The sequence below is a fragment of the Dama dama genome, chromosome 29 (assembly GCF_033118175.1).
Source record: "Dama dama isolate Ldn47 chromosome 29, ASM3311817v1, whole genome shotgun sequence".
Taxonomy (NCBI): Eukaryota; Metazoa; Chordata; class Mammalia; order Artiodactyla; family Cervidae; genus Dama; species Dama dama.
Window position 1 is genome coordinate 17,738,137 of NC_083709.1, and position 21,488 is coordinate 17,759,624.

General features: G+C 38.5%; 1 protein-coding gene across 3 annotated transcripts in view; it reads right to left on the reverse strand.

Moving 5' to 3' along the window:
- The window catches only part of XKR6 (XK related 6), a 254,902-nt gene that overhangs the window by 158,492 nt on the left and 74,922 nt on the right, over nt 1–21,488 (reverse strand). Inside the window, exons 1-3 of one of the 3 annotated variants that reach the window (XR_009691049.1) lie at nt 12,925–19,565; nt 8,249–10,839; nt 6,028–8,053 (exon numbers count right to left, since the gene is read on the reverse strand). The exons of 1 other annotated variant lie outside the window; for it this stretch is intronic. The gene's annotated coding sequence lies outside the window, so the exon portion shown is untranslated. Of the gene's footprint in view, nt 1–6,027; nt 10,840–12,924; nt 19,566–21,488 lie in introns of those variants that run through there. One more of the 3 variants, XR_009691048.1, reaches the window with a different exon arrangement.

Sequence of the window (21,488 nt, forward strand, 5' to 3'; positions counted from 1 at the left end):
TAGCCTGCCAGGGTCCTCTGTCCATGGGATTCTCCAGGCAAGAATACTGGAGTGGGTTGCATTCCCTTCTCCAGGGGATCTTCCCAACCCAGGGATCAAACCTGGGTCTCCTGCATTGCAGGCAGATTCTTTACCATCTGAGCCACTACGTTTTCTAAATGGAACCCATTTTTAAGAAGAGGTTATGACTTGAGCCTAAGCCAAGCCTCCTATGTAACAGGGCACGGAGTCTTGGGCTCCTTGAGTTCTGCTCACTGTGTGTAGTACACAATGGTTCCAACTAGGAACCATCTAGAGACCTTAAGGATGAAAAGTGGCTGGGGAGGATGGCATGTATAGAAGACCCCCTGAGTAATCCAATTTGATCACCTCCAGAGGTAACATTTCCCTGAAAGAACAATAAGGGAGTAAGACGCTTAATGCTCATAAAGGCTTACTACTCTGAGAAATAGATCAGGGTTCTGCCATAGGATGTTCAGCTTCTCAGAAAAGCGTGTTGTCTCTTTGATGTGCCTAATGAGAAAAGTGAATCATGGAATCAAAGCAGTTTCATGGGAGGAAGTGAGAAAGTTCTGAGTCTGGCTATCATATGGGGGAAGCACTTACAGACCGAGGGCTTCTGCGGACAGCGCGGCTGGGAATCCGGCTTCTGAAAGCGGCTGCGGACGCAGAGACACCAGACACGGTCCCCATCGCGCCCAAAGCGGAGGCCACCACTCTCGATCATGAGCCACTGTTCTCACCAAGGCCTGACGACGCACGCCGCCGCTGGGACGCACAGCGAAGTGCACGAACACGCACAGGCACGCACACACGCACTCGCGTACACACGCACAGGCACACACACGCGCACCCGCGTACACACGCACAGGCACGCACGCAAACATCCTCAAACCCGCGCCTGCGTGCACGCGCACACGCAGCTCCCAAGTATTGCCGCGCTAAATCCCAGTACCATGTATCTCAGTTGTTAAGGATCCCGGTTTTCAGAATTGCCCCTAATTTATAACAAGGAGATGATTGGGTAAGTTGCAGACACTACAGAAGGATATTCACTGAAATTTATAAGGGTGAAAACGGAAAAGAACCTGAATAACGAAAATTGTAAACTACTAAACTTCCCGCAATAGAGTGTTGGTTGTATCTGCACGGAGCACCTATTACAAAGGATGCTGTTGGCGAATATCAATACTATGTACTCCTGAGAATAAAAAAGTCTAAACTGATGGTGATCCGGATATTAACAGTAGTGAAATGGTGAACTCTGCTTTTTATTTTTCTGTGCCAGTTTAAATGTTTACAAATCATATCCTTTTTATGAGAAAAAAAGTTATTGCATTTCGGAAACATAGGTATTGAGAGATGGAAGAGAGGAAATTACTACTAACCACCTTCTTTTCCATCCCCCAAGAGCCAATGAATCTTTGCTGTACTTGATGGAAACGCTCACGTCGGAGAAGCCCAAAAGGACAGCGGTGGTCCCCTGCTGCCTGTAGAACCAAACCCCTACTCCTTGCATGGCATTTGGGTTCCTCCACAACCTGTCTTATTCCCACCTGCCTTGAGTATGACCTTGATCAGCCTGGCCTGTCCTTCTAATCCCCTTTCAAAGTACATGACGCCTAAGCCCCCTTCTACAAGCCCCGCCTTCATTAGCGGACCCTCCACACTCTTTGAGTCTCGAGATTGTGCCATGCAGTGTAGCTTGTTAGGACCTTGCCTATCTCCACAAATAATGTCATGGAGATGCCATCTGGGCTGGACCCTGGGAAGGAAAATTCTTGGCAGGAGGAATGACAATGGCAGAAATCAGGAAGAATGTGCACAGCTGTTCTCAGATGCAGTGCAAGCCTCTAACGTAGGTCAAGGAGTGGCAAGAAAAGCCATACACAACTGTTGGAAATGTCTCAGTATTTCTTTCTCCCTTCAGATAAACCTCTTTTTTCAGCTCCCATTACTGTGGTTGTCTTTCTCATGTCACACTTTTCAGGGAGGAGACCTCTGATCTCCCTATTTGAAAACTGACACCTGCCCCTCCATCCCTCACCAGGGTCCTGGGCACATTCTCACTCTTTTCTGTTTATTCCACAGTGTGATCATTCACTAGTGTCTGTTTACCTTTGCCAGAATGTAAACAATATGCTTTGTGTGTTGTTCCCCAAGAGCCCAGAAGAGCGCCCAGAACAGAGTAAGCATCCATCTGTATAGTGCAGGAATGAATAATTTACTTAACTGCCATGGCACCCCACTCCAGTACTCTTGCCTGGAAAATCCCATGGACGGAGGAGCCTGGTAGGCTGCAGTCCATGGGGTCGCTAAGAGTCGGACACGACTGAGCGACTTCACTTTCACTTTTCACTTTCATGCACTGGAGAAGGAAATGGCAACCCACTCCAGTGTTCTTGCCTGGAGAATCCCAGGGACGGGGGAGCCTGGTGGGCTGCCGTCTATGGGGTCACACAGAGTCGGACACGACTGAAGTGATTCAGCAGCAGCAGCAGCAGCATGTCCAGCTGTACGGTGCTTCTCAAGATCCTCTACGGAACAGTTTTAGGAAGAAATGATTTTGCTGGAGATTCCCACCTTTTCAGGTGGGGAGAAACAGGAAGCAAGAGTGGCAATTGTTGAAAAACGTGGTCTTTTCATTCACTCAGCAGTCAAAAGATGGAGAAACTCTGCCCACTTTATCTTTGGCAGGGCACCAGGATATCCAGGGCTTAGATATTTCATTTGTGAGAATTCAAGTCTCCATCAACAAGAGGAAGATGAGGATGAAAACAGAACTGTAAGAGGCAAGAGTTAACACACAGCGCTCAGCTCCAGTAAGTTCAGCCATAAAAACCAACAGTAACTGTACCCTAGTCCAGTATTTGTTGCAGTTTAAGAACTTCTACTCAGCCCTGTGCAAAATTCCCTTCGATCACCTCTTAAGCCTTGTTTTAAATTTTAAATCCTTAAAGTGGCCAGCAACTTAAGATCGGCAGGGGTAGGAGACCAAGAATGGAAAGATAGTTATGTGGCAGTCTGGATGGGAGGGGAGTTGAGGGGACAGTGGATACATGCATATGCATGGCTGAGTCCTTTTCCTGTTCACTTAAAACTACCTCAACATGGTTAATTGGCTATATCCCAAAAGTTTTTTTTTTTTAAAGAAAATAATATAGTGCTTAACTAGATAGACCCAATTGCATTCTGCCACAGCAGTGGTATTGTTGAAATAATTGGTTTTGTTATTGTAGTGTTATATATTCATAAATATATCTTCCTTTAGAAGTGCCCGCTCAAAAAAATAAAAAAGAATGGAAGGAGAAAGGGCTATTACAAGGTTTTCAAATGCTACTCAGACCAAATTTATCATATTTTTTGAAATCAGAATTTAGGACTTGGAAGATGAAATTCTAAATCTGCAGCTGATGGCATTTTTTTAAGAGGAAACGACTGAATTAACTCTACTTTTAAATCTCAATTTAAACAGATTAAAAAATCTTGAGGCAAGGAGAAACTACAATTTGCTACAATGACTTTCTGAAAAGATGTTATAAAACAAGCAAAGAGGAACTGCTTATGTTGGTAGATGTGAAAAGCCACACCCCATCACCTGCCTTAAACTTCCTGAAGTCCAGCCGTGGTCCTTAACCCCAACACCCAGGTGTGCGTGTTGGGGGGGCAGGGGGGTGGGGAGTCCTACTGAATCAGGCCCAAGAAGTACTGGGGAAGGCCTTGACTGAGATCCACAAACCAACCATTCACTAGAAAGGAATATCCCTCCCTTTTCAAAGTGAGAAAAACTAGCCTACAACAATGTGCATATTTTTGTATTTCATAAGGGATCCTGCAAAGGGGGCTTTTAAAATTGCACAACTCACTCTGTGGTATATTGGGTTGGCCAAAAGTTCATTCGGGTTTCCTATAACAGCCTATGGGAAAACCCGAATCAACTTTTGGCCAACCCAATAGTTTTCTAAGGTCAAAATGGGGCCTAGAGAAGCCTCAAGCCTCTGAGAGCAACTCAGGAGCTAAAGAAAATCCCAATTCCTACAGGAAAGTTATGAGGTATTATTTGACTAAAAGCATTACTCGGTTTGGAGATGTGAGTGAGAGGAAAAAAACTAAATTCCCCGCATATAACTATTATCAAAGGCCCATAATAAGAAATTTGTGCTTCCTCTTCCCAATACAAAATTGCAAACCTACCACAAAATCTTGGGTCATATTTTAGGCAAAACGATTTCCATCAATTATTCCTTCTCTGCTACAAAATTACAGATGCTCAAAATACTTAATCCAAAATTTTAATGGGAAAGTAGTGCTTTCCAGTATTGTAAAACTTAAAACCCTTGCTGATTGTTTTCTACCCTTGGGAAAGAATGCACAACATAGAGGAAATGAAGTCCAAAATCTCTCTCAAACCAATTTCATTTTATTTGGTAATTTCATTCTTGCTTTCAAGTCCCAGTGAATAGAGAAAGCAGGTGTCTGCCTCACTAATCATAGCCCTGGGTTTAATAACTCAAAGTTGGGTCTCCTAAGATAAAGTCTCTAAGGAAAGCACTTAATGTAGAATATGACAAGCTTTCCCTAATGAGCAATTCTGTGAGAATTTTGCAGCATCCCTGGAGACAAAGGGAGGTACTTTGGAGTATTGTAAACCACACTAGAGATCACAGACTCCCTCTGAACTTGCCTACAAGCACCTGCTCAGGAAGGACACTGGTCATCTCAAAGCTGTCAAAGGAAGAAATCTCAGTATCTTTCTTGAAAATTCACTCCTAGAGACGTTTTACATATATGTCACTTAGCACAGTGGCTAGCACATAAGTAGATGAGATACAACATTGGTGTTATGTAGCTTGTACTTTTCTGGAAAATGCCCTTTCAGGGGTAAAGATGAAGGTGATCACCCTGCCGCCCAAACACATCCTGGGTTCATTCCTCAGTTTCTCCTTCTTCCAGATTCTTTTGTCCAGTTTTTCTAAAGATAAATTAGTAAAAGTAGTCTAGTCACACAAGACTATTCAATCTTGAACTTTAATATTAGAGATAAGCAGAAATAGAAAGAAAACAAACTATAACCACTGCATAGTTCCCAGTCATTTATTAGCGTAGAATTTTCTGCAGGTTGGTGACCATTTTACAGGTTGAAAAAAGTTAACTGCAAGGCAGTATAAACAATTTCCTCCAAGTTGGTATTGTAGCAGATCTTTGAGCTATCAGTTCATTTTCACACGAAACTACTGGAAATTTGTTTGGGACATTTCCAGTCAACCACTGGCTGAAACGGGATATGAGTCATCCTTTTAGCTGCTAACCGTAATAAGGTGTAGCAGTTTGAGACGATGACACCCATGGCACAGCAATGCTGAAGTTAATTATCTACACCTTCCCAAACTGTTCTGACACCCTAGTCACTGTTCTGTGAGTTATGGATTGTGGAATAAACAACTGGGACCCTAATATGCTAATACTGCACAGAATACTGGAACTAATAGTCCAAGCAGCAGCCGCTCCCAGCCTTTTGATTTCAGACCACTATAAAATTCTCTAAATAGCTTTAAGAGAACTAACTCAGGATAGCAAACTTTTTATTTTTACCAAATAGGGGCTTAGAGTAGACAAATTTTTTTAACTGAAAATATATTTTGAAGTCATTATACCGTCTTTTCTTTTTCCTATTTTGCCTCAGATCAACACCCTTCTGCTGGTCATTCAGGAAGGGTGGATTGAGACTTCTAGCACTTCGGGTCCACAGGTCACAGCATACGCACACTGACCCACAGCACTGTCGATTCCAGACAGGGCTCTTTCCTTATCCCTTTAAACTACAAATCCCACCTCCATCCCACTCCTACTGACTCACTGCCACTGTAAACTTGGATCCACCCCACTCCTCCCAACTCACTACCACTGTTAACTTGGAGAAAGTTCACAAACCCCTAATTGAGGCCATGGCATTTACAGATCTTTTTGTTCCTTTACCTTTCACATATGTTATTCAACAAAAGTATTACTAAAAGCTCCTTCAGGGGACAAAGCTACTTTATTTGGACAAAATTTGCTACATATACAGAAAAACTGGAGATGTATTTCCAGTCAACCCAATCCCAAGCATTTGGTAATTACAGCCAAAAGTTTGGAAACTTACTGGAGACACGACCCTGTTTACAATATTTTTATTTTATGTGGAAAACGCACACACACGAGCAGCTTCTACGAATATCTGTACATTCTATGAGAAGTGAAAATTGTTTCATGCTATAAAAGTTTTACTCAAAAAACAATTTCAAACTATTAGGCTTTAAATAATGAGATGATTTAATTTTATTAGAATAACAGAGTATTATATTCAGTATATACTCTTCTACACAAAACACATTTGCACATGTTTCTGAAAGCTACTTGTGAAAAAAAAATGTTTAGAGATACTATCTATCACATTTTGAAAATGTCCGGGTACTTTGGTAGTATTTTCTAAGCATTATGTTAATTTGCGTATTTTTTTAAGTAAGACAAAACTGGATGGTCAATGCGGGTTTGTGTAGGTTAACTTAAAATCTGGCATATTCTTTGACAAATCTTGCGTTCAAAAGCTTATTGATGTCGTTTTCTCTGCACATGCTTTGTTTTACTAGCATCTGGGGGAAACGTATGGATCTCTTCTAACTTTCTCACTAACTCATGACTGCAGGAACTAGCAAGCGTACGGAGAAGTCAGACTGGCTCATCCTGTGCCTGGGGCGAGATGAGGTCCATTCCTGGCTCTCAGGAGGACCGAGGGAGAGTGGCCAGCCACACCTGACTGAGCACAATCGGAGGTGCCTGCCAACACCTGAGCTGAGAAGATCTCTTTAAAATACTGTGGATTTTTACAGGAAATCTTAGATAGGCAGGAGTGCTAAGTCGGCCGCTATCCTATTTCCCCACGAGAACATGCAGGGAGGGAGATGGAAATGCAAGGACACGAGGAGACTGCTTCAGAGTAGAGCAGCAGGAACCGCCCGTTGCAGGCGGAACAAAATATGACGAGAGGGAAGAAGCCTGGACAGTGGTTATAGAATTCTATCCTGACCTAAGACAAAGGGCCAGAAATTGGGCTATGTTTAGAAGAGCTGAAAAGGAAATGGAATAAAATTACCCAGGAAGGAGAAGTGGAACAGACTTAACAGGTCTGATCAATTCTAGAATCCTTTATACTCAATGCTTTCTCCACGTTTAGGTCAAGAGTTCAGAAACAAAAGGCAGAGACCAAGCATCGGGGCACAGATGAACTCAGGCTCTTCCCTCAGGGCAGGTGCAATTGGGAGGCACATATTGTAAAATCCAAACACTATATTCCAAAAGGAACACGGAAACACCTTTGAATCGGAATGCATGACTCTTAACTTGAGTCAGGTTGAAAGAGCCAGGCTCCCTCCACCAGTGTGAACGATCAAGAGTCAGCTGTCCTGACGGCACTGCTTTAGAGGCTAGAGCTGTGCTTTTCTTAGTCAAGATACATTTTATCTGTCTACAAGTCCAGTTCACAGAAGACATTCAAATTGTGTTTCACGTACAAAAGCAGTGAAGTCTAAGGTGTTTCCAGTGTGCTGCGCTGTAATATGATGATCTTCCATCTTTCTACTCATCCCAAAATTACTTTCTTCAGATTTCTTGATTTTTCAAGGATGACCTTCTCAGTGGAGTTGTATTTTGCAGAAAAGTCCCAATGAACGCTGTAACGAACAGTTGATCTGAGATTCCAAAACGGAGATGAGAGCTACTAAAAATGGAATTTTTTTCAAAACACACTGCTAATTTAAGATAAATCCAAGTATTCTGAGTCAAAACATGAACTGAAGGCAGTTTTCTCTAAAGTTATAAATAGATTAACAAAATTCAGAAATAATCATACACTCAAGAAAACCTTCAAGGAATAAAGAACAAAGTATCTGGGAATCTCAACAATTTTCCTGAAAATGTGCTACAAATTTCAGAGTCACAAATAGCAGAATCCCACATTTCCAGTCACTGTGTTCATTTGAAGTACACATTTCATTCGTACTATGAATGTGATATCCTAAAACATGAGAAAAAGTCACATGTAGGTAGAAAATCTTTATAATAATTAAAAATTTTAGAGGAAATATGCTCATTTTTTAAAACAAAACATTAATATTCAATGTACTATGAAATAAAAGCCCCTAAGCCAGCAGGAGGTAGGCACTACCTAGGAGGGCGATCCCACACCTAATGCCTCAGGCCCTGTTCTTACCATCTGCACCTTTGCGGCAGCCCCTTGCAGAAAGCTTTTTCACCGTGACGTCACAGAGGTCTGGACTTGTGGCTTTAACAGTTCAGTGTGTAAGGCGGTAAGTACCCCTCAAGATCGGGTGCTCCATTCAAAGGTGACAGACAACTACTGATGGGGAGTGACAACAAAGCCGGAACAAGGTCAGGTGTGAAATGAAGACGGTCTTTAAGATCAGGGCTTCCTGAATGACAACCAGCCTGTACACTCAGAAACTACTTTTGTTGTGGAAATGATCCAAAGCTTTCTTCTGATCTTCCAAACAGGGTCTAAAACTTCCAAAATACAAACAGCCGTCGTCTGAGGCTCACTTTCTTGTGTGTGCTGCTGTGTACTGACTCTCCCCAAATATCCAACCAACCTTAGGTAACTGAGTCAGTCTCTGAATCCTCACAGTGATGTGTAAGGCTGTGACATGCAGTGAGCCAAGAGGGTACAGACTTCCCGTGGGACACACACTAGAAATGCTACTGTTGTACAATTGAGGCCAACGTAAAACAACTTTAGGTTTCATTTAGAAGTTTCTAGAAGGCAACCATCAAATACTGACTATATTCATGCCATCAACTCTCCACTATGTTCAGGATTCTACACTATTTCCTGAAGTTATACAACAGGGACAAAGGACCCATTTTTATGGTATTTTCTCTAATATTTAAGATATTTTGAATTAAGCTAATCTTTGAGCCACATGCCCATTCATAACATACCAGAATGAAATCAAACTCATTACTAGGAAACACACTTGTGTTTCCCAATATCACCTGCCACTGTCTTTAAAATAACAGTATGCCAGTGTGAACTACCCAAATTAACATCAGAATGCCTACTGCTCAAGGGATTTCCCATACTATCTCATAATCTCCAGGAAACCAATTCCCTGCCTTCAAGCACCTTAGCTTAGTTATATAAGAGCTTACCCCTCCCCTCATCCCCACCATCATCTTTATTCTTGGGCTCTTAAGTTTTTCCCTCTCTTGGGTCTCTTTCATTTGTACTCACAGTGTTCAGAATCTAAGGTCTTTAAAATATTCATTCCAGTAGGGACCAAGTCTTTTCCTGGCTGATTCCTTTGGGGTATATCAAATGCCTAGGCCCAGTCAATACTGTGGCTAGAATTGGCTAAGAGGAAACACCTCCATTAACAAAAGTATCAAGAAGGACAGGTTTTTTAAAAAGTCAGTTGTAATGGGAAAGCAGCTAAATAGGCAATACATACTTAGGGTAAAATGTAACTTGATTTTTAAAAAATTCTGATTTTTTTCATTGTGCCATTTATTAAATATATATCAGTCAATTACTATTAAACCAAGCAAAGCAAGGGGACGGAGGATGCAGTTACAGTATATTCTATATAGTTTATTAGGTTCTACATGCCTTCTAATAGAAACGTTATCAAAAGTTCTGTTCTACCAATTTCTGTATTACTGGATTATCTACTAATAATAAAACTTGGAATAAATAATTAACACCCTACTGAGCTAGCACTCAGTCTCTAAAGTTCCTTGAATTCTCCTCATCCTTTCCCTTTAATCTTCTTTCAATTGCTCTGAATATGGTCTTAAAAAAATCAACCTTTCCCCAGTTTTGGTCAAAAGAAAAGGGAGGCAATCATATTTGACCATCAACGTAACTACCCATCCCAGAATGCTTACATCTCTTAATCCCAGCATGAACAAGCCAGAGAGGACACCTACCAATCACGGCACTCCAGTCACCCAAAGAATGCCCAATTCTCCCGTCAAACGCCAGTTCTCCATCCATCCCCTAGGTAGAGAATCCCCTAGTTCACGTTCTGGGTCTCCTTCAGAGTAACCCCCAGTTTTAAAACAGTGCACGTGGAATACAGGCAACTTTCCATTTTTAAGGGAAATAGTCCTTCTTGGAAAGTCAAGTTTTGTTCCTTCTCCTTTTCATTCACACAGTCTGTTTCATGGCCATTTTCCTTTCCTAATTCATTCATTCAACAACAGGGAGAGAGAAGCAGGCGAACCGAGCGGCTCCTTTCCCTCTTTATTGGCATTTCCGTCCCACATGATAATATCTCATTTGAAAACTGGCAGCATTTTGCCACTGGTGTATCTGGATCTATTGGGTAGAATTTGCATATCCTGCTATGACCATGCTGAGGCCATTTCCAGATTGAAGTTTTGTAATTACTACCTTTAGGACTATCACCTGACAATTATTTCATGTTTCTCCTCCTGATCAAGAATCGCCTCTGAGGAAGCGACACTACATGTGGTAGAGAGAAAGGCAAAAAAGTTGATCAAATTGGCATGGGAAGATTATATAAACTGCCAGATCTTCAAAAGATAACTGTCTCCAGAGTATGACATTGATACTAACGGCTGAGAATTTGAGACATGCATGCTAACTTAGAAATACAAAATTATAATGCCTGTTCTTCTATATGTTTTAATAAATTATTGATTCACCTAGTAAGTCATTATATATACAAAAACAACAATTTCCAGAGTTCCTAAATATTTCCAACATAGTCAACTTAAGGATCCAAGATTCTGAACATGCCATCACCAAAAAAAATTGCAAACCTAAAAAACAAAAAGGAAAAAAATTAAACAATGTCAAAAGGAAAAGATTTTCTTAGAAAAGGTCAGTATTTTATAATTTTCAAAATGACATTTTAAAGTTAGTGCTTTTTCCCCCATTTACAGTTATACGTTTTTAAAGTCTAACATCAAAGTTCTCCTTAATAACAAGGCTATTTACTTACAACAAAATAAATACTTAACTATACTCATACACATTACCTATTTAAATATTTAATGGGTCAAAATACCTTCATATTTACAGTTTGAAAATATAAAGTGGTACTGGTTTTGGCTTTATTTTTTTTAAAAAGCTATCCTTAAGGTAACAAACATTCAGATGCATAAATGAAATTTTTTCTTTCCTTCTTATGTAACTCACCTTTAGAAACTATGTTTTAGCCAGTTAATAGTGGTTAAAGTCTTTGTACTTATATTACCAGCTTTTAGCACATGAAATAAGAAAAATGACCTTCAAAGTTCTTGCAAACTCAAAAAAAGGGTCCATCTATATAGGATTTATTTGAAAAAGAAAAACAATTTTGTTTTGGAAAATATAAGACATGGTTATTTTTAACCAGTAATTCTCATAGAAACATTAATACACAAAAATGAACTATAGGAACAATTCTCGTAATTACAGGCTTAAAAACCATGCTATTTAGACAAGCCTATTTAATGATTCCATAGAAAATTGAAAGTTCAGAGTTCACATTTCCAAAAGAGGAAAACAACAAATTAGGAAACAAAATAAAAAAAGGAAACAACCTATTGTATACTGCTTTTTTTTAGAACAAGGCTAGGGTGAATTATTTAAGTATAAATTGAGCTCACAGATATAGTTATTGCACTCTAGATTAGCCAAAACAATGCTTGGATTTACGTAACATGTAAATAAGTTTATCATCACAGAAGGTCATATAACATGAAATAGAAGAATATATTTTATAAATTTTAGGTCATTCTCAACATCTGAGAAAATACTATCCATAAAATACTATTTGTAAGAAGATACTGTTTGTAGGGAAATTAGGTGATGTTTAGAACTATACTATAACTGAGTCTCTAGAAGAAAACATGAAAATAAACATGACTTAAAAAAATAATTTTTAATGCTATCAGTATTTTAGAATTTGCCCTCTGTATTACTCTCTGGAAAGAATGACAATTTCATTTTCTCAGCATCTCATCATTTAAACAAACTGATGTATAATTTATTTAGACTAAATGTAAGTAAATTTATAATATTATTTTTGCTATTAATGCCATTACATGTAGTAGAGGAAATGAAATAACATAAAGAACCACTTACTCTGAAAAAGTAGCTAAGTATAAGATCTGAATTTGAGCAAAGACTCTGCTGAAATTCCATTCTGGGGGGCTCTGGGAGGATCAGGTCTAGGAATTGCCTGCTACATCAACACATTTAACAGGGCATGGTCCATCAGAATAAACTTAATAAAGAGAGCCTCTACACCCCCCTAAAAATGTTTTACTATAGTAGAGTGCTGCTATCATAAAATATAATTTGAACTAAGATACATGTAATAATTAGAGCAGAGTTCACTGATAGGACTAGCACTCTTAATGGGCACTTCACATTTTAAAAAACCAAAAACACATACATACTTAAAATATCAAAATTCTTTATGACAGAAAAACCTGTGGCAAGAATCCTTACTATCTAGTCTGAAAAACTTATTAAGGCCACAGTTCCTTTTGAGAGCAAACATATATACTGGTTTTCCAAGGGGAAAAAAAAAATTATTTCAATCTGTAAATACTTAACAGTCTGAGGTGCTTTCCTATAATAAACATTTTGCTGCTACTTAAGTAGCTCACAAGATCTCAAGTTTTTAAAAGTATGTTTAACCAACTCTAAAAGGTTTAATTGATATATAGTTTTATATAATTAATCCTTTTGCCATTAAACACTCGAACCAGTTTAGTTAGGGTGCCAGCATGTTGTTTAATATCTTTTGTTCACAACTTACAAAAAAAGTTAAGCTTATAAAGAAAGGAATTGGGGTTGGAGAGGAGACACAGAAAAACATGAAGGCCTCGCTTTGTCCCAGGCTTTGCCATTACCATTCTGTCTGCAGTGGTTTCAGGACGAGGCGATCGCACACCTTCTAGTCAGAAATCAGATGACCTCAAAACAACCTCATTTCAGTCTTAGGCCTCATGTCTTTCCTTTAGAGCTAAAAACAAAAATACATGTGAATGAACAAAAGGTCATGAAATGAAATCTCTAACATGACACTGAAATGTAAAATATCAGAAGCCACTATTAATCTCAGAAAAATGAAAAGGTACACATTCCCATCCAGTGTATCGTAACCTTACTTAGAATGAGAGGGTACTCTTCTTACCCTGTCAGCTGCTAGGTATGACAATAACGACAATTTAATTCCAAGGTGGTTCAACAAAGTCAGAGTAGTTTATTCATTCATCTCCTGAGATTATGAAATGTTTATTTCTTACAGAGTTAAATATAACAATATCATTAATGAAGTTAATGGTGTTAGACAGCAACTAAGCTCTTCGTTATGCACATAAACCAAGGCAAGAAAGAAAAGTGTAATAATGAACCAGAAGAATGGTCTGGCCCTAAGAAACACATTTTTGTGTATTCTAAGAACTCCTCATTCCAACAGTAACGTAGACGAAAATTAACCTGTTTCTACAATCAAAGTAAGTGCTCACTCATTCAACAAACACTGAACGTTGTAAGCGCTGGAAGCCAAATGCTAAATTGAAAGATGGCTCCAAACCTCAGTGAGTGGGATCCTAGCCTTTTATTTCCTAACTTTTTTTCTTAGGTCTGGGTTATAATGCTAAGGAAGGCAGTATGTATCAGCGACAACAGAATGAGACTGTAGGGCTGGAAACAAAACCCACTCAGAAGCAAGTTCTTATGATGCAAGTGAATGTCAGCCACCAATTGGTCTCTTCTTAATTTTTAAAAAAAAATTTTAACTTTTTTGGCTGTGCTGGTCTTTGCTTTCTCTGGCTGTGGCGAGTGGGGGCTACTCTCTCACTGTGGTGTGAGAGCGTCTCACTGCAGTGGCTTGAGCATGGGCTCAAGCTCGTGGGCTGCCGTACTTGTGGCTCACAGGCTCAGGAGCTGCGGCGCTTCACAGCATGTGGGATCTTCCCAGACTGGGGATCAAACCAGTGTCCCTTACATTGCAAGGCAGATTCTTAACCACTGCACCACCAGGGAAGCCCTGGTCTCTATTTTAGTGTGAAGCCTATGTTTTCAAAACCCCACATTAATCCTGAAAATTAGTTCTCTTTCATTTGTACAGCCTCAGTGGTTTCAACAACAAGTGTAAACATCTCAGACTATTTTGTAAGGCTAAATGAGCCAAGAAGCTTTCCAAATTACTTACTGTAACAGTATTTCAGTCACCTGAAGCCACAATTTAAAACTCAGAAACTCTGCAGCCAAAGTTCCACTAAAAGAGATGGCCTTAACTTTAGTGTAATGAAAATGAATATCTTATAAATTTTTATGCTATTCATAAATATCCACTAAATAAAATACATGAATTACCACTCAAGTCTACACATTGTTTAATGTTTTGCATTTTTCTGCTTGATCTATACCAATGAAATTCTTTAACTGTATATGAATATGGCACCTTACCAAAAAATATCAAAATATATACACATGATTCAATTTAAGCTCTATGTTTGTCTTAAATCAGGGGTCATAAACACATCTGAATTAGTTTATCTTCTTTGATTTTTTTCATGTGAAGTCCAACTAAATTTAGTATCTAGACAACTGTTACAAAGCTAAATGGTTTGACTCTCAAGTTTCTAGGTCTCTGAACCATCCTTTAAAGTAATAAACTGTAATTTATACTTAAATATTTAGAATAAACAAGTAAAGAACTGTTTTGAGTCATATCTAGATTTAGGGTATGATTTGCCTCAAGTGAAAATATTAAAAACAAATTCAGTAAGCTTTGAAGATCATTTTCCCATGGATGTTCATAAGATGATTCTGTAAGCTTTTTATTTTGATGCATTCAAATTTTCATCAAGGAAAACTGCATGCTGGTCTTATTTGTAAGCAGTCAGTGCTGCCTCCTTTATCACGTATGTCATAGATTCTCGTTTTCCATTGCAATAAATTTCAAAGAAAACATAAATAATCAATAGATACACTTTTTCTATAAGCCTTAAGCATTTACCTAAAAATCTCAAATTTGTATCTTACATCAACAAAGAGAACTCACAGCTCTTCTCAACTCATATTTGCTAGCATTCTTTGGCAAAAATAAAAAAGTAGCTGCCTCTTTCAAAACTCAAATCTTTCCCTTGAGTAACTTTTAGCCTCATGCATACTATGTTCACAGCTTCATTTCCCCCTTTTGCTTCAGTCATAGTATGTTTTGTCATACAAATTACAGCTCTATCATATTCCCTGAACCAATCCATCCAACCCAGAAAATGCAACAACAAATATCTGATACAATTCTTCAAATTCTACAATTTTCACTGCTCCCACTTTGGTCAAGGCCTTTAATGATAAACTAATGAGATTTTAATACTCAGGAGAACATGTTTTACAGCTAATTAAGGCAAGTAATTTTATACTCAGTTTTAAGTTATACTAATCATAAAACTCCACTTCAAGACTCCTATATTGAGGTCTCCTGTTTAATAAAATCAGAGTTGCATTAAGTTAATCATAAATTTCAACAAATCATAGAATCAAATTTCTATAAAAACAATGCCTATCTGTTTAAGTGCACCCAATGAAATATACATTCTCATGAAAATCAGTCCCTTAGTTTAGATGTTACTATAAGTGCCATACATTTATCAGTCAGAAAATCCCAAATTCAAGGATTCAATGGGAAGATGGGAAAATGCTCCAAAAAATGATGTTGAGACAACTGCTAGCCATTTGGAAAACTTTCACTAAATCCTTACCTTCATTCCTTTACAGGACAAATCCCAGGTACACCACAAGGCTAAAGTTACAACATGAGACTACAGAAATACTTGAAGAAAAAACACAGGAAGGACTTCATGATTTTTTTAATTGTAGAAGTCAAAAACAGGTCACAATTGATTTTATAAAAGATAAATCAAACAAAAAATCAATTATAAACAAAAACAAACAATACACCAACGAAAATATTTGCACCAAATATTAATATGCACAGTCTTGACAAATTGCTAAGAAAAAGACAATTCTCTGGGAAATGGGCAATGACTACAGACAATTCACTGAAAAATAAAAATGATCTATAAACATGAAAACATCTTCAAACACTCATAACTTAAGAAATGCAAATTAAAACAGCATACTAACACATGAGCAATGACGATCAAGAATCTGGGGGATGGGGTGCTCAACTATACCACTAGGAGAGGTATAAACTGATACTAAATGTTTGTGGAACAATGGTAATATCTACAAAAATGTAGAAACCTACATGCTTTTGACCCACAAATTTGACTTTTAGGACCAGGATTCTTTATATTTCTTCTTTCATGTACGCAAAAATATTTGTACAAGGAGACTATAATGACAATATTACAGCTCTAACATTAATGTACAATAATGAAAGAAAAATCTGGAAAATCATCCTAATGTCTGTCAAAAGGAAGCTCGTTTAAAAAAGTCATGTTTCATTTCATCTAGCTGAGGAAAGGTGTCCTAGATAAACACGTTTCACCAACTATCTGAAAGAACAGCAGTCCTATAAAACCTTTCATACGCCAAAACGGAATAAAGCAAAGAAGCAATTACCTTAGGACACATCCTGCTAATGGGTGCACAAAATAAACCGAGATAAGCACAGATGCTCACAGAGTTCAAAGCTATGGAAGCTGGACACCGAGATGCTGAGTGTGGTTCCTGGGGAAAGACGTTAGTGGGGCCACTTTCACTGACTGGGATGTACATCGCCTCTGTAATAGCCAGCTGGAAAACAGACACTGAAGGCTATTTTGGCTTTTTTTCATAAAAGCAAAAATCCTCCTTGGAATTCTTCTGGTTAGAGAAAATAGGCACTAAAGTAGGACTTTCTTTAAAATGAAGTAGAATAAAGAGAACTTTCGAAAAGTAGGGGACACCAGTATCAGTAAGTGCATAAATGACACCACTAAACAGATAGATATACAATATCATTCATTTAAAAAATAATTTTTAAAAAGCATGCAAGAGTGTAAAAAAAGGAAAAAACATGAAAATTATGAAAAGCTATCCAAGAAACTGTCAAAACATATAAGAATTGGGGGAAGGGCTTTCTACTTATTACTTTATAACTACTATATATAATTTTTGTTATATATGTAATTATTGTTCTATAACTAAAATGTTTTTCAAGGACGCTTTGCTATTTCAGCATTTCAAGACTATGGACTGATTTCTCAAAATGGAAGAGAATTTACAGCCTTGAGTCACATCTCACGAGCCATCCTCTGAACGTGAGAATTGTTTGAGGACCACAGGGGCACTCAGTGGTCACCCTGATATAAACTGTTGTCATGGCCCTGGGCACTGTGCTTCCTGAAGCTGGCCACCACTAGCTCCTTCATGTTCTTAAATCTGCACCTGCAGGCAAAGTACACTCTCACTCTTATAAACCAGGGGCAGGTTGCAAGGTTTTGAGTTTACGTTTAAGTGCCTCACGGGCTACCCAATAATAGCTCAGCATGTGCCTTGAAGTCAGTCATCGCTTGTTTACCATACCCTCTGTCCTAGAGACAGGGCCAGTCCAATGAGTGTGCTGTTGCTAGAGATGTCTCCAGTGATCTTAGTCACCAAACCCAACTCCTTCAAATGACAATCTTGCCATTCAATGTGATACCCACTATGATAAACAATACATGAAACTGGCCAGGCTTCCCAGTAAAACACTGCTGAAGAAAATCAGTCTCCTAGGAAGGAGGAAAAAATGAAGAAAACAGGCTCCAAAAAAAAAAAAATCTGTCCATCATGTTTATCCCAAATCAGCACTAAGCAGAGACAGAACTTTTCAATTATTCAGCAGGACAAGGAGGTATATCTCCTCCCCTGGCACTATGAGATGTTGGCACTTGCAGGAGCCCTTCACCCTCAAAAGTTTATGACAAATGGACCTGATAATTACAATGCACCATTTCTCACTGGGAGCCACGGTGCGTAACCACTGGCATGTACACAATTTTGAACATTTTCAACCTGCATTTTTCTTCAGTTATTAGGCCACTATAATTGAAAGTGCTGTGGGACTTATCAGCATATTAATTAATGCTAATTAATTTTACCTGAGCCCTTACTAACATATTGTAATAAATTCCAAACCCTTCTCTCTCTCCTATGTAAGGGTACACAGGGATCTCCTTCCTAAGGCTAACTTTTCCCCTATCACACAGTCCCTGTGGAATTTTATTCCATGAATGAGTCCCTCCTTCATTTACATCTTCCGTTTTCTCTCCAATGGTTCCTTTCCTTTTGTCTACGGACACTTTCAGATTTCCTGATCCAGAGGCTAATCCACAATCCATTTCCTTGAACACATCACTGAGTTTAGCTAATGTCCTTCTTCCTCTTTGTGTTTACTGCCAAGTTTGTAGAGAGTTCTACATTTGTTCATTCACTCAAAAGTATTTTCTGAAAAGTGACTACGTACCAGAGCGTGGGGACACAAATCAGCAAGGCCCCTCCCTTGGGGAGCTTATGATTCCATTACACAGATAAGCAAATACAGTTTACTCCTAAGTACTCCTAAGGCACTCTCTTACAGGCTCCCTGCATACTTCTAACAAACAGCATCTTCTCTCTTCAACTGATAATTCAGTTTCTGAAATGACTTCTATTCTGAGCTTAAAAGCACAAACTGTTACTGATTTTTGTATCTTCCACTTCTCAGTATTTAGCTTAATGTTGTTTTCTATATATAATGTTTTCTATATAGTAGGTATTCAAAATGTGCACAGTGGACAAATCAGAATGGAAGAAAACAGACTGATAACAAAGCTAATTACAACAGTACAAGAAAGCAAGCATATTTAATAATATTCCCTATTAGTAGGTATATTTCAAATTGCCTTATGGATTTGCCCTACTTTCTCCCATAATGATGAGATATATATGAACTCAAACAAGAAATGTCTTTAAACAAATGCCCTGATACAATCTGATCACTATGTGAACACAATGTTCAGATTACACTGCAATTCATTTGTGCTTAGCACAGTAGCTGTGGGTGGCAGTGGTCTAGTTCTCCCATGTTGAAATTACTAAAATTAGATAACAGACATCCAGGTAAACCCTACATTGAAAAAAATGATTACTTTGTTACAAATAATGCAAGCCAACGACCACACTAACTACCCCATACTAACTAGCCATTATATCCTGCAAGTTACTGGATGTATGCTTCCTTTTACATGTATGTGTGTATGGGGCTGTTCACTTTGAAACTTTGCAGAATACTGCTATTCTCTCCATTCTTCATAGCTTTAGCAAATGCTAAACATCAGTGTCCACCATATTTATTGATTTTAGCAGCAAATTAACATATTTATGTTCTAGTAAGTGAAAATAAGCATCGAGTATTTTCACCTTATTTTGGTAGGTGGAGCAAGATATCAAATTTAAGTTAAACATTTAAGGGTTCTGACTACATTCCATTAGAACTATTAGAACAAATCTAGAAAGATATTTAAGAGTTATTTTAGAAAATAATATATTCATCTAACATAAGCTGTAGATATTTTAGCTCTTCTCAGGCCTTTTTTTTCTTTTAATTAGAGTATAATTGCTTTACAATATTGTGTTAGTTTCTGCTGAACAACAACGTAAATCAGCCATATGTATACAAATATCCCCTCCCTCTTGAGCCTCCCTCCCCCTCCATCCCACCCCGCTAGGTCATTACAGAGCACTCTTCTGACTTCCAATAAATTTTATCTTCTTATAACTAACACTTCACATTTTTTAAAAAATGATACAGTACAAAATGATATAGTACAATACAGAACTCTACACTTGGTTATGCTCTATCTCATTTCACTTTTGGCCTATTTTTCCAAACTAGCCAGATGTTGAAACTATCTTGATTCTGAAAACTGATATACTTGCCTCTTTCCTGGTTTTCAATTACAGAAATTCAGTTCAGCATAGCTCACTCATGTTTGCTTCTCAGCTTTGCAGAAGCAGGGCTATGATACCTGGAGAAAACATTCTATGTTCCACAAGCCTTCTGGGGTTACATTGCCTAGCTGATTCCAAGATCCAGAACTAATCCTCTGAGGGTCTGCAAAAACAATCAGTTACAGGTATCCAGGAGAGTCCTCTCCCGGGGTGGACTGATTTCAGTGGACTGACTAAGACCAGAATACCAGTTCAGCAGCGAATAGCTTCAACAGCCAACAGAACCAAGAGAAATGAGAGCCCTCTGGTCAATGATTCCCACACACCCATGTCCACAAGCACACCATACTGGAAACCAATAATATAATCAAAGCGAATCAGATAATTGAATCATTTGCTCACTGAACTCTTTCCATGTAGACATGCCACACAGGAAGCCAAATTATAATCAAGCATTTGTTCAGGGAGCACAGAAATCTAAGCAAAATAATTCACTATCTAACATATTTTAAAACATCAGGGTAAAGTCTCTGCTATCATTCTCTACCACAGAATTATTACTTTAGTAAAACTGAGTATTAAATGGGGTGCTCTGGTATTCGAATTAACAGTATAAAAACCTGCCTGTATTACCTGACTAACCAACTCTGTTCCTGACAGTGCCGCTTCTTACCTAGATACCATGTACCCCATCAAGCTATGATCAAGTTCGGCTGGCCTGGGGTTAGTCTGCCTTACAGACTCTGTAGTCATATTGATACAGCTCAAGGCCAACTCCTGCTTCTGTAGGCTCTGGGGAGCTTCTAGAGACCGCATCACATGTGCTGGCAGGCTCAGGACCCCTTCCTCCATCTTCAAGGTCAGCATCAGCAGCAGTGCAGATCTTCAAATCCCTCTGACTCTGACCATCCAGCCCCCTCCTTTCACTTATCAGCCCCCCTAAGATTATATACCCCACCTAGATAATCCAGGATAATCACACCATCTCCAAATCCTTAACTTAATCATATCCACAAAGTCCCTTCTGCACTGTGAGTTAACATACTTATAGTTTCTGGGGCTTAGAATGTGACATCATTGGAGGATCATGATTCGGGCCTACACAGAGTTACTGCATATATAGTATAGTCTCACCACTGATTCTATGTCACCCATTTTAAATTTGGTGAAAAAGTTCAGTTTATCCGGAAACTTCAATACTATTAACTAAGGAAGACATGGCTATTTCCATGCATAGTTTATACTAAAATTAGACTTCAGTTTTCTATTTCAGTTTTTACACAAGATGACTGATGTTTGATATACCAATGGGGGAAAGAAAAAAATATAAGTTAAGCAATCATTAAAGCCTATACCCTGTACCAATTAATACGGGACCAATTAGCCAGAATGAAGTTAATATATAAGACAGGTCTAAATGTTTTATTGAGTTTGTCCTATTAAAAATGGCAAATATGCAAAGGATGGAAACAAACTACTGAGTTTATTAATCAAACTCTAATTACCAAACAAGCACAACCTTTCAACTGTCTCAATTTTAAGC